The sequence below is a fragment of the Drosophila hydei genome, unplaced genomic scaffold (genome assembly GCF_003285905.1).
Source record: "Drosophila hydei strain 15085-1641.00,03,60 unplaced genomic scaffold, DhydRS2 tig00000315-arrow-arrow-pilon, whole genome shotgun sequence".
Taxonomy (NCBI): Eukaryota; Metazoa; Arthropoda; class Insecta; order Diptera; family Drosophilidae; genus Drosophila; species Drosophila hydei.
Genome location: NW_022045707.1, coordinates 509,902 through 527,954, shown reverse-complemented (window position 1 = coordinate 527,954; position 18,053 = coordinate 509,902). Strand labels below are relative to the sequence as shown.

Here is an 18,053-nt window from a genome sequence, read left to right as displayed (position 1 = left end):
TCGGCTGTTGTTGGCTGTAGATGCAACATGAGCAGGCGACGTTCATGTGGCGCATATTGAAATCTATTTCTATTAGAAATCGAGCAAGTCTAGCCTAAGTTGTTAGTCAGGAGTGCTGCTGACGTAAGTGCCCGACTAGGAGATACCCTGAACCTCATGCAGAGCTGCTTTTTCAATCACTCTGAGCTTCTTTTAATCGAATTGTGTATAGCACTTATTGAGAAACAGAAACACAAACGCAGCAGAATTTCAATTTGAATTTGAACCGAATTCAACTAATTCAGCAATCTCAGCACGTATTCCCATTCGACTAGACTTAATGCTGACATATGTTGACGACAAGAATCGAAAGAAAATGCCTAATGCCTAATCTACTGAGAGTAGCTCAGCGTCGAGGCACTTATCCTGCCAAGGGGCAGCGTGCAAACCTATTAGCAGGGACAACAGCCCACTGAAAACTCCAAGTATAACCACAACTACAACTACAACTTCTGATTCTGAGCTTCAACTACAACGGCGATTCGAGTCGACTTCGGGTGTTGCGTCATGCTGCTGTTGCTGCTGCTAAAGTTTTATGTGTTGCATATCCTAAGGCGCTGTGCTGCTCTAATTTTTTATACCCGTCGAACCATTGAAAGTGTTTAAGTAGAGTATATTGGTTCGCTCTTGTTATGTGGCAGGCAGGTATTAAATTATTATAGCAGAGTTTATAAGAGCACTCTCTTCAGTACGTCTACGATAAGTAATATGAAAACAAGAGAGAAGGTATAAGAATTATACTTTATATCAATCCATCGTTCAATTCAGTCCATTCCCCGGAAATCGATAAATATCGATATCAAAACCTCAGCTAATTCGGCAGCTCTCGACAGCGTAATTGGCTTATACGCTGATCCACTCTGGCTACAGAGTATCTCGCAGCCGCACACCCATTTGACTTGTTTTTTGCTCGCCAATTCTCATGTTGCCTTTTTTTGGGGTGCACGGCTAGTGCCTGGTCGCCCAGTTGAAGCTGATGTTTTTGTTATGCTTAAATAAAGATTTGTGTTAGTGTGCTTCATTCTGTGGCAGCAGCAATTGTTGCTGTTGTAGCGGCAATTGTTGCTGTGCATTGCTGGCCTTCATTGTTGTCATTGCCCATTGTTGTCCCCAAAGAAAGGAGAGCCACAGCCAAAAGACAGCACAAAAGGCGGCCACAAATTAATATCATGTGCAACAATTGTTCAGCTGTGTGTAGGTGTGTGTTGGTGTGTGTGTGAGAGTCTTGTTATGTGCATGTTACCTACTTTTTGTGAGCTTTTAATTAACAACAAGTTTGCGCCTCGCACAATGCAAACAAAGTGCCAAAAGCCAAAGCCAAAGCCAAAGCCTTGAAATTCTCACAATTTTCCACAATTTCCACAATTTTTCCCCATGCGCCATTTTCTTTGTGCCCATTTTTAGCAGCCAGCTAAAGAGAAGCACAAGAAGAAGAAGAAGAGCAAAAGCGAGTGCTTCAAATATTATGAAATAATGCCGAGGCTTTAGCTGCGCTTTATATACAGATTATGTGCGGAAATACCCTTTAAAGCGCGTGTGGCTGTAGCTGGATGTAAATTAAATTGGGAATTAACTTGGCTTTCGGTTACACTGAGCGAAACAGAAATGGGCGCTACTTCGAGTGTTTGAATAACGTTGGAATTTATTCGAGAATTTTGAATTAATTTGGGGAACTTGAGCACAATTTTATATGTAAATTGCATAAATTCTAAATTAACTCTAAATATATTATTAGCCCACACTTAGCGAAACTAGGTGTAACCATTTCAAGAGGAATCAATTCATTTTGCTATAACTTCAATCTCATAATTTTAACATACACTTAGCGAAAAGGAGTTACAACTTTTCACTGAGAATTTCATATATAAAGACTTAAAAGACTCTATTTAAGCTGCTTCATAATTAATTTATGTAATTTAATTACTTTTGCACTCACTTTGTGTACTTATTTTCATAATTCTAACTTAATTTATACTTTATTTTTAGAGCGGCGAATCCAATCAATATAAAAAAGCATAAATTATGAAAAGTGCGGGAATACCCATACTCTCGCTGCTTATTAGGAAAAATGTCTCTGAACTGCCCTGCCCCTAGCCGTCAGCGCCAGTTCACAGTTCGCTCGCTGTCAACGGAAAATTTCAACACATTTTCAACTAGAAGAAATTTGTGTTCGCTAAAAAGACTTTCGAGCGGCGACGCCGTGAAATTAATGCGGGGAAATCATAAAAGCAAATAAGAAAAGCTGAGGGAAAATGTAAAAGAAAATCAAATACAAATATTTCAAGGCAAAGTTCTGTCTGGCGAAAACTCGACGACTTCAAATATCGCGCAAATGAGCAAAAAATAAAAAATAAATAAATAAAAAATATATTCAACGAAAATTATTTACGTAAATAAATTTTTTTTATTTGCCATTTTTTTCTTCTATTTGACTTGATGTGCGTCCGTCAATCAGACGCGGGCGACGGCCCCAAAACTTTTTTGCTCACAAGCAAAAGCACTGAAAGAAGTTGCTGCCACATTTTGGGGCAAACAGGGAGCCGTATTTGATGCCAGTATGTTTGTGATGCAAACAAACTTTATCTAATTAGGGCAAGCACGTGTTACCATTACCTAGGCACCTTTGACTATTCTTGCTTAACCTGCAGGTCTTCTATGCGATTCTCAGCAGAGAACTTCAAACTGAGGTCGAAGCAGATCTAGTTTAGAGTCTCTAGAGTCTCTAGAATCTCTGCGAATCTCATAATAGTTAATTTGCTTATGGAACGCCAACTCGAATTCCTTTTCAAGCTTAATCTTGCTTAATTCTCAACACAGTCGAATTATGTCCAATAACCAATTGGACAATCAACTTGGCTTCTCCGCTTTACACTGCGATTCTCAACATCTAGACCATTTAAACTATTCTTCAGCTCTTCTATGCGATTCTCATAGTAGCTAGTCATCACCTCTAAGTCAACTTTTGTCTAGCCTCTTCAGCAGCCTTTCTCATCAAAGTCATCTTCGTTTACATTCTGAACAGCATCAAGCCTACCACGCTCTTCTCTGCGCATCTCATCATAGCCAATCTGCTCGTAGCACGTTGAATCTCACTCCCAAGCTGAGCAACATCTTCATCTTGTGAGCTGCTTTGCATTGATGACACACTCGAAACGCCTTTTGATGTCCCACAGTCAGTCAAATCGCCCCCTCCAATTCCCCCATTTCCCATACTTGTTTTGCATTTGCCAGCTCAACATATTCGTAGGCGTGTAGCTTCCTGTTTCGTAGACTCCAACTACCACTTTCCTGCTTTCGATGCTGCTGCTGCTGCTCTGCCTGTCAACTGGCTGTCAAGCCGTGGCATCTGCCTCTGCTCTGAGTTCTGTGAGTGTCGCGTGTCGAGTGCCTTTTGAGTTGTTTGTCAATATGTAGACCATTATTCAATCAATATATTGACACACATTTTCATTTGCCAACCTACCTCCATCTCTCTCTCTCTCTCTCTCTCTCTCTCTCATTGCCCTAGAGCAAAGAGGCCGGCCAAGTGCTAATCGCAAACAAAGTAGTTTTTGCTCGACTTCCATTTCGATTTCGTTTTTATGGCTTGGGGCGGCTCTGGCTCTTCGATTGATTCCTTCATGCCTCGGCCAGCACCTCCCCAGAGACCTTCATTTCCGCTTTAACTATTTGTGCGTGGCGTCTAGGCCGTGTAATATTTGTATACCCAACCTCCAGCACCACCACCTCCATCCCCATCTCCGTCTTAAGCCTCCTTCAAATTGAATTTGAGGCCCTCGCCTTTTCAGTTTTTCTTCTGCTGTTCTTATTATTTGCACATGCGTCTTTCCCGTGTGTTTTTGATTTCTTTCAGAGTTTATTCCCATTTTTATTTTGCTGTTCGTGTTTTTAATTTAATTCTTCGTTCTTTTCTTTTGACACACTTGGAAAGTTTTTTTTCATTCTCTACTGTAACTAAGCGCAAGGCCGTCGAAATTTGTGGGCCACGCTCTTCCAGCCAGAAGTCAATCACAAAATCAACATTTGCCATGACCGGAAAAACAGCTGCCATCAGCCCAAAGCGTTTAAGCCATTTAGGCTTTTGTTTAGTTAAAGTCTTCGCCACCAGAGAAAAATGTCTTCGCTGACAGATGAACTCCTCCAATAACAGCTATCCTAATCTTTTTCATGGTAATTCATTTCAGTAAAAGAAATTTATGCATAAGCTGAATAAGATATGCATGATCTACATTAACAAATAGGTAGATCATGCATATCTTATTGTATATTATTATTATATTAGTTAGAAGAAAATCAGAATGCCAATTTTCAGCATAAATGATATACAAATAAATATAAATATTAATATCAAAATGTTAAAAACTATAGAAAATATATTTTTAAAAAGCCAAAAAAATGTATATATGAAATATATTTTATTTTAATATCAGTGCAATAACCTATATAAAATATATTTTCAAAACAAAAGTAAAGTCTAAAAATATATACAAAATATACTTAAAAAAAAATTAAAAAATGGAGAAAAATATTTAAAAATAATTAATCATTCATTGACTTTCTATATTATATATATAAATATTAAATATTTACTTCTTCAAAATATAAAGAACATCTGCAAGACTAAGCAATTGAGGCGACAGTCCATAAAATTATTTACAAACTGAATTTAATTTATAGTAATAATTGGAGAACATGTTTAAATCAGACCAAAACTGCTTCAAGACTTCTTCAAATTTAAAAAAATATTGCTAAAATAATTTGAATAACTGAGGCTTAAAATTGGAGAATATTGTAGATAAAATTCCCAAAAAGTAAATGATAAAAACAAAGCAAAAATCAAAAGTTTTTTGCATTAAAAGCAGCTTGAAAATTTGTTTACAGAAATTAGAGCAAAATATACACAGCTATAGTAGTCACAATTTAAAAATTCACAATTGGAAAATTGTAAAAAATAATTGATCTTGAAGTCAGCAAAATGCACTTCTGAAACTAAACTGTAAACTGTAAACACGCAGGATTCAATTAAACTTTTAGCCAGCCGGCTTTTTGGGCCAAAAAAAAAACCAGAAGTAGAAGGAGAAGGGGAAGAACTCTCGACTTCAATTAACCAACTATAAACAAGCTGCCAACTGGCAAACTGGCAAAAGGTAGTCAGGAGTAAGATCTCTTCCTACCTTGCCCCTTGACGTTGCCGCCGAGCTTACCTCAAAATGCAGTCCGAAAAGGACTTTAACTTTAAGTCGACTGAGTGAAAAGTTTCCTGTTTATATTTTTTGTATTTAGAATTTTTCTTTTACTTTCACTGAGTGCGGCGCTGTTACCACTTGCAACAAATTTTCTTCTTCTTCTTCTGCTTCTATTTAATATTTTTATTCAGCTGAAGATCGAGCACAGGCACGTTGTCAATGTCAAAGCCATTAAGTGTGGCAAGTGGCAAGTGGCAAGCGCGTTTACACTTACAACACGCACACACACACACTCGCCCAACAAGTTGGCTTTTGGGCTAACGCAGCGTATGCGTAACTTTTTGCATTTTGGCGTAAGTTGGCACTGAAATGGAATTTATTTTTGTTCGAACGATTTGTGGCACGCGCGTTTCAGCTAAGCTTGCGGCAGCTGCTGCATGCAACGCGTAACGAACTGACTGAGTGCCAAACAAAGCGCCTTATGCCCTACGAACTTGACTTCAATGGAAAGCCGAAAAAGGCAAATTCCAACAAACTTTTGGTGAGTCGGCGCAGTGCGTTGCACGTGCCACACGCCACACACCACACGAGTGGCGCCAGCAGCTTTCCAGTATCGGCAAGCCAAATGTTTGTTTACATTTTGCACAGCAGCAGCACCAGCACAGGCAGCAGCAGCGGCAGCAGCATGTGGCAAGTGTGTCTGCTTTTGCCCCATCATCAATTTATGTTTTGCCTACTTTCGAGCGAGCTTTGCTAAATGTTTGAAATATGACTTGCAATTGATGCTAGAGGTACGTAGGCAATCGAAATAAAAGTCTACATTAATAGCACTTGCCACATGCCACACACACCCCAGTTGCCTCCCCCTGCCCAGTTTCCCGCCTGACTGCAGCTTTGCAGCAAAATTTGAGCAACAAGCTTGTTAAAAATACGTGCAGAATATTAAACAGATACCAAACACACGCAGGCACACACACACACACACACAAACTGAGTGGAGCTGCTCCTTGCAACATGCAATGCCTCATACATATTTATAGAGTTCTTAGGGCTATGCTTGTCATGAATATTCGCACTAATTTGCTGCCAATTGAATTTTGACTTTTTGCATATTGTTTAGTTCACTCCACTTTTTGGGAACCTGTGTGACTTTTGAACTGGTTCGCAACTCAGCAACTTGCTGAGGCAGCTAATTCAGTTAATTCACTCAGTATAAAGTTTGAAACTGGGCTATGTGAAATAAATAATATTTGTAGTTCATAGATGGCTCATTTGAACTGGTTCGCAAGTAGCAAACAGCTGTTATTAGCTATAAGTTTTGAACATTAAAATCTCTAATTGAGTTATATGAAACAATAAATATTTGTGGTTCATAAATGACTCATTTGAACTGGTTCACAAGTAGCTCAGACAGCTAATTCAGTTTATTTTAGTTCCTAGTTGTAGATTAAGTAATACAAAATAATTCATATTTATTGTTCATATATGGTTCCCTTTAGTAGCTTTTTTGAACTGGTTCGTAACCAGTTCATAGCTCTTAACTTTTGAATATGGTTAATATCGATACATTTTTGAAGCTTGTGACTTTTGAACTAGTTTGCAGCTGGCTCACAGCCTACTTATATCAAGATTTTTACTTTTAGCATTAACTAACACAAAGTTTTAACCCTTCTATTCTTTAATATTTCGACTTTATAGTCAAACATAATTTTGGCATAATCGGAAAAAAGTTCGTTAATTCAGCTCAACTATTGTATTTGTAAATACTTTTACAGTCCATTTTTGGAACTAAGTTGAAAACATTTCTTATTTCTCCATTACTTCTGAAGCTTAATTATGAAAATTTGCTTTTGTTGATTAAAAGTTGCAGAAAATGTTGCGCATTTGAAACGAGCTCAAATTGTTCAACACCTATCACATTACCTAACACACAAAGACTATGCACACCCACACACACACATGCACACATAAGCAGTGGGCATAGCAAATTTTTATTGGGAAAACTTTTTTAATTATCATTAATGAACATGAAGTGCGGCTCTCTGTGGCATGTGCTGACCGTAGCTATAACAACTACAGTAACAACAACAGCAACGACAACTTTCGCATTTGCAATTATTTTAATGTTCAATGATGTTGCAACTTGGCAGCCATCGCCATGATTTATTGCCTGGCAGAGCTCGCCTCAAGTTGCCCGTTCCCAGTTTTGAGTTTGGCTTCAACTGCAACTTCTACTCTGGCTTTGGCTTTGGTTTTGGGTTGTGGGTTTTGGATTCGAGACGCGGGCAGGCACACGCCATTCATTGTGTGAAAGTTGGCAATTAGACAGTCAGTCGCTGAGGGTCACTGGTGGCGCTTAAGAGAACGACAGAGAGGTCACAGGCCAGGCCAGACCAGGCCACGCCACGCCACGCCTGATGGTCCATGAAACAGCATTTATGTGTAATGTCTAATGCATTATAATAACCGGCCAGTAGAAGTATTTAAGTCAAAATTTTATGGGCTTGGCGTGCACAATTTTGTCTTTTCCATATATATACCCTGCATATAGGGGAAAAGGGTATGTGAAAGATACAAGCAGTTCAGGTCAACTCTGAATACTTAAAGGTAGCGCATGTATATCTTCTTGACTGACTAGCCTATGCCCTGTAAGTGGTTAAAAGTAAATGGCCAAAAGTTAAACTAAAATCAAATGGCTTGTTTCCACATCTATCATTGATCTATCAAGAAAGAGCTTGACAACCTATCATTATGGGTCTAGGGTCAAGTATACTCGCGCTAGACTAGGCCAGTTTCGCACCATCCGTAAGCTCGCATTTGTTCAGGGTATTTGCAAGTCGCGCATGCCCCCACTTCCTGCTTTCAAGCACTCATAAAATGTGTTTTAGTAAAAGTAAGCAACTTGCAATTAGTAAACTGATTGAAATTGATTTTTTGTAAGACATAAAACGGATGCATTAAAGGTTTTATTTGATTAGAAGAGCCCAAGTTCAGACTAACGGTAACAGGGCCTGTAAATAATGAAATAGGATAAATAATGCATGTACAGCAATATTTACATGATTTATATGCCAGCCGCAGAAACAATTTGCGGCCCGAACGCCTCGCTCAACTAGGCAACTGGTCGAAATTGTAATGCAACAACACACATTCGATATCATATCAATTTAATATATGTATGATATATATGTGTGCATGTGTGCAGAGGCCTAAGCACGTTTAGATGTACAATCACACGCGTACAGCTTGCCCTATCTATAAAGGCCATACAATTGCGCGCACTTGCCACAAAAACCCCATTTTCCATTTGGATCTTTACAACCCTGGCCTTGTCATGGCAGCGAGAACCCAAAAGCAAAAAAAGGAGGCAAGCAAGCCGCTTCTAGCTGGGCTTGCCAGACTGAGAAATACCCTGATTATGTTATACGAAGTAGGAAGCAGCAGAAACTGTTGACTCTTTAGGTCTTTAGATTAACCAAGTTTCAAAATCGATATTTAGAATATCAGATATCTGAGAATATAGTTCAAATGTGAAGTGGACACATCTCTTATTCTATATGGTCTGCCCTGCCTTTCTCTATCTGCTCTATAGATTGGAACAGAAATTAATCTACCCTCTTGAGCCATTGTCAATGGCTTCCAGGGCATCCAAACAGGCACCCGCCAGCATTTATGACATATGCGCGCGAAGAGAGTGGGCGGGGGAGGTGACGGGGGCGTTGTCAGTTGGGGCGGCATGCCACCCCCAAGGAGCGCCAGTGGCACGCGCTTTCGAGCAGGTTTTTAAGCGCCGAACAGCAACTGAAGCTCCAGCTGCAGGCCAAGTTTTTGCCTTTGATGGAGACGCCACCATTGTTGCCATGTTGCCCCGTCGACTCAGTCGTAGTCGTAGCCACGTAAATGACTGTATCCGTATCCACTGCTACGCAACCGCACACACACATAGACACACGGAGAGCATATACCACCCACACACCTACTCAACATACAAGAACAGAGTATGGGAGGGGCAGATGGGTTGCTTGCACCGCGAAGGTAACCCGTAAAATAGAATACGGTTGGCTGAGGTGAGCTGAGGTGGGAGATGTACGGCAATAGAAGCGAAAATGAAAGCCAAGAATTGCAATAAAACATAAAATTGCTGACTTCCAATTCGTTTGCCATTTGGGTTTCGTTTTCCCTTTTAATACCCATTGGAAATGCCTGAGTGGGGTGTATAGAGGCCAATCTAAACAACTTTCGAAAGAGGTAAATTCATTGATGATGGCAGCCAATAGCTCACCGTACCCCAATATCGACAAGTATCAAGCCAAAGATCAACTGTGCAAGAAGAGTCTAAGGCCTGGAGACTTACAATTTCATTATAAATCTGCAGGCTTTCAAGTGCAGGGCATTAGCTAGTCGAGCGCAACCTACTGAAAACTCTTACTTGTATTTTCTGTTCGTCTGCTTCCTTCGGGTTTTCTTTGAATGTCTGGGACATTGTGCGCCATAAGTGCGTGTGGGTTATGTTGGGGTGCGTGGTGTGCGTGTGTGTGTGTGTGGAGAGATAGAAGCACTCTATATGTGTGCTGTTGTGCGTGCTGCCTGCTGGCTGCTGCCTGCTGGCTGCTGACTGCGTCAGGGCCAAGCTGCGACCGCATTTTTTTTATATTTTATTAGGTTTTATTTGATTTACACTTGTTTTCCGCTTGCGAGCTGCTGTGCGTGTGTAGGAGGCTGGGGGAGGCGTGTCGGGGTGGGCGTAAATGAGTACTTGCTGGCAGTCTGTGAAGCAAGTGCAGCGCTTAGTCATTTCCCTTGCACTGCGACTGGAAAATCACTTGACATGATCTATGCACCGTTCACAAAGTAGAAAAATGAAAACTAAAGATTGAACTCAACTAAGCTGCGCGTAGTGATGGCAATTGGATTATGTGCAAAATGTTCAACTTTATAGATGCGTAACGATATGCATTCGCACGTATTCTCCCCTGATTAAGTGTTGGGCAATGCCAAAGTCAAGTTGCAAGCTTTAATTAAATGAAAGTTACACAGCGGAACATTGCGGAGAGAGCGAACGGGACAGTGTCTGTCTACAGAGTGGAAGAGAGAGGAAGAGGCACACCGGGAGTAAGAGAAAAGAGAGAGATAGTGATATAAATACAGAGAGAAAAAGAGATTGGGAGGCCCAGAAAGAGATGGATAGACAGGAACAGAGAGAGAGGGAGAGACAGAAGTAGATAGAAAGAGCAGCAGAAAATGCGAGTAAGAGTGAGACATAGAGTTCGGCGGATAGCGGTGAGAGCAAAGGAAGAGATTAAGACACAGAGACAAAGATGTACAAACGTGGAAAAGTGGAGAGTTAAACTTAAATATGAGGAAAGAAAGACAGAAACAGAGAGACTGTGACAGCAAGGAAGAGAAACAGAAAGAGAGAAAGAAAGATAGACATTATCTTCAAAGAGAGAGAGATATAGAGAGCATTCAAAATTGCATCACAGATGAAACTTCAAGTTGAAATGTTCAGCAAACAGACTCGAACTTATTTTCGTTGAGTGTAACTGCCTGACGGGTCGGCATGGACTTTACGATCCATTTGCAGTTTTCCAACAAGCAGAATTAAACGCAGCTCGCTGCGCAAAGCTAAAGTACAATTAATTAAGCACGGACTGCAGCAAAAGGATTTTAATTAAAATTTTGTCGAAGCAGCAAAGCGTTTGTCCTTCCTCTCTCTCTCTCTTTCTCTCTCTCGCTCTCTTAGTCGCACCTGAATTGGATTTCATTTGATTTTCATTTAATGCCTGAGCTGCAATTGTAAGGCTTTCAATTGAAGCCGACAAATTTGTAATTGGCAATATTGTTGGCCAATTGCAGTTGGCCCGAATGGATTTTATTGACTCTCATTTATTGGCTCTAGCCTGGTCTTTGTGGCCTCACCTTGACACAGTGAGTGCTGTTGACCCACCTGTAAAGCATGGCTACGTGTGGCTAAGCAAGCGAGATAAGCTTTATTAGTTTATGCACACTCAACCAGAATCCGGATGCGAAGCGGATAAAAAGCAGCTCCTCAAAAGGTGTTTATACAGGGCGCATGCAGGTGTGAATAGGTATGCTTAGGTTGAAATTTGTAAAGCCGTTTTGGCCCTCGAGTCTTGCCTAGTTTGTTAGCCCAGGTGTTAATGAGTGCGATAAGCCCAAGATTAAAATATACATAATTTAGCATGTTTGCCTCCTGCTTGGACTTTCAAATGTTCCCTTACACAATCGGTCTTTCTCTCTCTGTCTCTGTCTCTGTCTCTGTCTCTATCTCTCTCTGTTTCTCGGTGTCTGTTTTTGTGTGTGTCTATTTGGCTCTACTCACTTTGAGTCTTTGACCATTCAATAACAATAAATTCAGCTAACATATGTTTGGCCCCACATGCACAAAGGCCCCAATGGCCCGAAGGCAACAGCCTAACTTACGACTACAATTTCAGCTAGAGATTCGATTCTCATAGACTGCTGGCAAAATATGTATTCAAATTCAAGCCAAAGTCTAATTGAGAAGCGAACACGAGGAGTTGCAAAGAAATGCATTCAAAGCGATATGCATGACTTCTAAGCAATGGTCAGGGTATTCACTTGCAGATTGGGAATCAATGAAATTATTCAAATTTATCGGCCAGCATGTACCCTCACATTTTACAGGGTATTCGCGGTATTAAACGTCCTTTGCCTACTCTGCTCTAAGGAATATCTTAATGATTTACTCAGTTTACTTATATTCTTAGAAATTTGTAACTATACACAAAAGAAAAGAATTTTCGATTGGTTAATCGATAAATTAATCGATATTTTATATTGGATAATGGCTTATTTAATTCGATTCCATTCCCATTTCCCATTCACTTATATTTGTAATGTTTTATATTAAAGGAAGACTTTTTCGATACGCAACAACCGATAGCTGAGTATCGATTGTTCATTTTGCTAGCATTTTTATTGTATTCAAATATTGCTTAAACATTTCGGCCTGCGGGTGCTCACCTTTTAGCAACACCATCAAAACAATAGCCCCAAAGACAAACACCTTCACACGTCACATACTCTGACTCAGACACACACACATACATATAGAGGCAAAGAACTCTGGTCACGATGGGATTAAGGTCAAAGCTATAAAACATGCAAGAGCACTGGCTGACTGGAGACTGCAGTCCTCCAACCGTAGTCCATCACACACGCACTCACACCCAGCCAGACGGCGGCACGACCTGCTGCTGCAACAACTAACCCGGTCAACTAAACTTTTTATAAGTTTAACATACGAGCTTTCCAACATATAAACAGTAGTTGCAAAAAGCATGCACGCAAATGCAGACACATGGCAGGTAGTTAAAGAAACACATGGAAACAGGGAACAGGGAACAGGGAACAGGGAACAGGGAACAGGGAACAGGGGAACAGGGAACAGGAACAGGGAACAGGGAACAGGGAACAGGGAACAGGGAACAGGGAACAGGGAACAGGGAACAGGGAACAGGAACAGGGAACAGGAACAGGGAACAGGGAACAGGGAACAGGGAACAGGGAACAGGGAACAGGGAACAGGGAACATGGAACAGGGAAACAGGGAACAGGAACAGGGAACAGGGAATCAGTGAACAGGGAACAGGGAACAGGAACAGGGAACATGAACAGGGAACAGGAACAGGGAACAGGGAACAGGGAACAGGGAACAGGGAACAGGGAACAGGGAACAGGGAACAGGAAAGGAACAGGAACAGGGAACAGGGACAGGGTAACAGGGAACAGGGAACAGGGAACAGGGAACAGGGAACAGAACAGGGAACATGGAACAGGGAAACAGGGAACAGGGAACAGGGAACAGGGAACAGGGAACATTTAACATTTAACATTTAACATTTAACATTTAACATTTAACATTTAACATTTAACATTTAACATTTAACATTAACATTTAACATTTAACATTTAACATTTAACATTTAACATTTAACATTTAACATTAACATTTAACATTTAACATTTAACATTTAACATTTAACATTTAACATTTAACATTTAACATTTAACATTTAACATTTAACATTTAACATTTAACATTTAACATTTAACATTTAACATTTAACATTTAACATTTAACATTTAACATTTAACATTTAACATTTAACATTTAACATTTAACATTTAACATTTAACATTTAACATTTAACATTTAACATTTAACATTTAACATTTAACATTTAACATTTAACATTTAACATTTAACATTTAACATTTAACATTTAACATTTAACATTTAACATTTAACATTTAACATTTAACATTTAACATTTAACATTTAACATTTAACATTTAACATTTAACATTTAACATTTAACATTTAACATTTAACATTTAACATTTAACATTTAACATTTAACATTTAACATTTAACATTTAACATTTAACATTTAACATTTAACATTTAACATTTAACATTTAACATTTAACATTTAACATTTAACATTTAACATTTAACATTTAACATTTAACATTTAACATTTAACATTTAACATTTAACATTTAACATTTAACATTTAACATTTAACATTTAACATTTAACATTTAACATTTAACATTTAACATTTAACATTTAACATTTAACATTTAACATTTAACATTTAACATTTAACATTTAACATTTAACATTTAACATTTAACAGCCACTGTAGTCGCACATGCAATTGTTGTCTTTCGCAGGTCCTCAATTTGGCTTCATATATGACTTACTGGCTGGCTGGCCCGGAAAAGGCTTTCTCGCGCTGCGCCCATAAATATGCAACACATTAATGATCATGTCCTTCTCGTACTGGCAAACAACGTTTGATGTTCTTCGCAAGCAAAATATTTTGGGCACGGACAACGGACAACGGACTTACATTCCCATGGCATTTGTGGTCACACACACACACGCGCGCACACATACACAAACGCAAGTGTTCGTGTTTTGTCCATCTTGGATTCCCTTGTTAATAATATAAATGATGATTTATGACCCACCGAGGAGCCTGCGTGGCTCAGCTCTGAAGTCAATCGGCTCTTTGAATTATTGAGCAAGTTAAAGACACACACAAACTGGGATAACTTGCAACTTAATTAGCAATTATGCTTATTTGAAAGCAATATTCTATACTAAGGCTAAGAACACAAAGAAAAACAAACTCAGTTAAGGCTTTTGTTTATTTGCATTCGCTTTGATTATTTATGCATGCCACTGAGACACAGACAAATAGCCGAAATTGTTTTAAAGCAAGACAATCAAAACAAGAGCAGAAGCCAGGCAGCAACCAAGACGCCACCACCAAAGTACAACCAATCAACCACCCACGCAACCAACCACCCACCCACCCAACCACTCTTGCAAATATTTCAGGCATTTGCCGGCACATTAAAATCGAATTTCGCATAGGGAAATAAACAAGTCAGTGTTGCACTTAACAGTGACTGACTAGAAGATACCCTATAGTAAAGAGGGGACAGTTAGAGAGATAGAAAGATGGAAGAGATGAACTGATAAAGTTTTTCGATCTGGTACTTACGTTGACTTATTTTCAAGGAAGCTCGAGCCATAAAAACAAACAGCGTCAACTCTGCATAGATATATCCGCCGTATAGTTAGCATAAAAGAGCCGCAGGGCCTCGGTATTCTGACCTACACAGCGGTAGGTCGGCAGACCCCCAGACGCCCACCGCACCCATTGCTTCCCCGCACCCGCTAGCAGCAAAATTTATGCAAACGAATTGAATTGGCAGGCTGACTGGCAGGAAGCCAGAAACGGAGTATTCAACGCCGCAAAGCCAGGACATCATGCTGATTGCGCGCCCAGGCAAAATATAATTATATTTTTAAATTTAAACATTAAATATTTACATACCCGCCTACGCACATGCAGAGACACACCTTCACTGCTATTTTTACCAATTCGTATTACCATATTCGCGCGACTCAAACTCGAAAACCCATAGACACCGAACCTGTTCCGGTCAGGTGTGTTCGGCTAGGAGACATCTTGCATATAGTAGAGTGGCATATATGGGGGCTAGGCCTCGCCCCTCTACAAATTATTCCTTTTTTCAGTGGATCCAGGGGCTCACTGCATCAGCGCGAAAAACGAAACGTTATTAGACACGTTACAGTTTGACTCCTTATTGTCCACCTTAGCATGGGTCAGCGATTGCGAGCATACTGCTGACACTGCTGAATGTGGCTGGTCAACTTCCTGATCGCAACGGTCAGAGTCGGTAATATGATCCCTTGCTCGTGTTGCAAGAGCCGCGTTATCGTTTGCGCTTAGTCGGCATGCCTATTGTTGTATTCTCTTTAATGCAATAGCTTCTAGCCACTTCGGATTCTAGATTTAAGTTTAGTCTCGTACGAAACACGTATTGATTAACAATAAAGCTACTTGCACTGAGGCAACGGAGCCACAAGGCCAGTAAGTGAAAGGGGCGAAGTCAAGCCTCCACCATTATCTTCATAAGACCACAATCTATGAGCTCACGCCGCTGGACCGAGACAAAGAACTTAATATAAATTATATACATATAGATATGAATCAAGTAAATATATGGAGAACATTATATATATACAACATTTATTCGAATGTCTAATCGATTGCCGATTTCGATACTTTACTTATACAATTTGTCTTACGATAGAAAAAATCAATTTTACTTCTGGGACTCACTGTTTAAGTCCTTTTTTAAATAGCGGCAGCCACAGATAGTAAAAAGGACTTGAAGAGCTAAATAGAAGGGAAGTTAAATTAAAGAATAATAATTCGAATCGTAGATTACGAAGAATGTTGCTGCTTAAACTTACCTGCTGGTATTATTAAGCCCACTAGAAGGTAAGGATAAATGGAACTTAGTATAATACCAATTAGAAATATGTGGGCTATTTTCTAAATAGAGGATGAAAATGAAAAAATATATGGATGGCTAACAATCCTGTTTGTAGTATACTTACTTTCACAATCCCATACACCAAGATTAACCCACTGATTAAATGTAGAATAGACAAAGCCAATAAGACAATAGACAACACGTAAGATCTTCTGTCTTCATATTTATATTTTAATGCTAATAATGGAGAAGATAGTATGGATGATACAAATCGTATTTATAGACCATATATTAGACATATATATAATATATCAATACTTACTGATAAAGTATCCCCAACATAAAATACCTACAGCTCCTAAAAATATAGTCCAACATGCAAAGGTTATTGCCACATTCCGTAACGCACAATTACATGATCCACCACCACCACCATCATCTTTGCCTTTACACATACTTGAAATTTACGAAAATTTCGCACAGCGTCGTCGGATGTGTTCGTCAAATTTATTTTCTCAATTATAAAATATATTTCTTAACACAACACATAACACATATAACGCTATTATTCAATAATATGTGTTAAAATGTATGAGATATATATATATATATATATATATATATATATATATATATATATATATATATAGCAAAGCTCACTTGGACTGAGTTCGATTTCATATGTCACAGAATTGGGAGCTGGTATCCGAAATGTGAGAATGCCCGACTTGGAGATAATCAGGGGCATGCGCTCCGCTGACTGCTGATTGCTGATTGCGCCGCTAACTTGTTACACACCAAAACCATTTTACATGGGTAAACAGGGTATAATGTGATTCGGAAAATGTATATAGCAGACAGAAGGAGACGTAGCAAATACAAAAAAGTATATATACTTTGTGTTTTTGTGATGAGCTATCCAAAATAGAATATAAACTCCACGTCTATACTTTAGTTTTCATAGTTAGCAACATAAAAATACATCTAGAGTTAATTGCCGCGTAACTCCTCCCTATAATATCTGCACCCAACGACAGTAAAAAATATTTGAAGACCTAAATAGAAGGGAAGTTAAATTAAAGAATAAATAATTATTTGAGTCGTAGATTATAAAGATTGTTGCGGCTTAAGCTTACCTAGTGGTACAATACAGAAAAATAAGATGTAAGGATAAATGGAACTTAGTATAATACCAAGTAGAAATAGGCAGGCCTTTTTCTGAATAGAGGATGAAAATGAAAAAGATATGGATGGTTAACAATCCTGTTTGTGGTATACTTACTTTCATAACCGCATACATCAAGATTAACCCACTGATTAAATGTAGAACAGCGAAACCCAAATAGACAAAAGTAAAATGTTGAATGTATTTGTATTCAGAATTCAATTTTACAGCTAATAATGGAGAAGATAATACATTAGGATAATACAACTCGTCTTTATAGATCATATATTATAATATATCACATATCTTATATAATATATCAATACTTACTAAGCTGTAATATACACACTAATATAGCACCAGCTCCTACAACTATAGTCCATATCGCAAAGATCTTTGACAAATCACGTAACGAACAATTACTTGATCCACCACCACCACCGTTACCTTTGCACATACTTGAAATTTACGAAAATTAAGCAAATCGTCGAAAGTATTCGTCAAATTTATTTTCACAATTACAAAATGTATTCCTTAACACATATAACAGATGTAACGTAATAACCAAAAAATATGTGCTAAAATGAGATATATATACATGTATATGTATATGTATAACATAGCTCACTTGGATTGAGTTCGATTTAATATGTCACAGCAGAGTTTCAAATCACAGAATTGGGAGCTGGTAACCGAAATGTGAGAATGCCCGACTTGGAGATACCCAGAGGCATGCGCTCTGCTGACTGCTGACTGCGCCGCGAACTTGTTACACGCCAAACCCATTGGAA

At 38.9% G+C, this 18,053-nt stretch overlaps 1 protein-coding gene and 1 long non-coding RNA gene across 2 annotated transcripts in view; both read right to left on the bottom strand.

Annotated features, from left to right (window-relative positions):
* Positions 1 to 5,595, bottom strand: part of LOC111599941 (homeotic protein female sterile) — a 63,274-nt gene extending 57,679 nt beyond the window's left edge. Inside the window, exon 1 of the mRNA XM_023315790.2 lies at positions 5,244 to 5,595. The gene's annotated coding sequence lies outside the window, so the exon portion shown is untranslated. The remainder of the gene's footprint in view (positions 1 to 5,243) is intronic.
* Positions 5,596 to 15,851: 10,256 nt separating this feature from the next.
* On the bottom strand, positions 15,852 to 17,850 carry LOC111599932. Its single transcript, XR_002751470.2, has 8 exons — positions 17,593 to 17,850; positions 17,380 to 17,492; positions 17,234 to 17,315; positions 16,758 to 17,152; positions 16,420 to 16,659; positions 16,222 to 16,334; positions 16,075 to 16,156; positions 15,852 to 15,997 (listed from the first exon to the last, which is right to left on the bottom strand). It is a non-coding gene; the product is annotated as an uncharacterized LOC111599932 (long non-coding RNA).
* Positions 17,851 to 18,053: the final 203 nt, after the last annotated feature.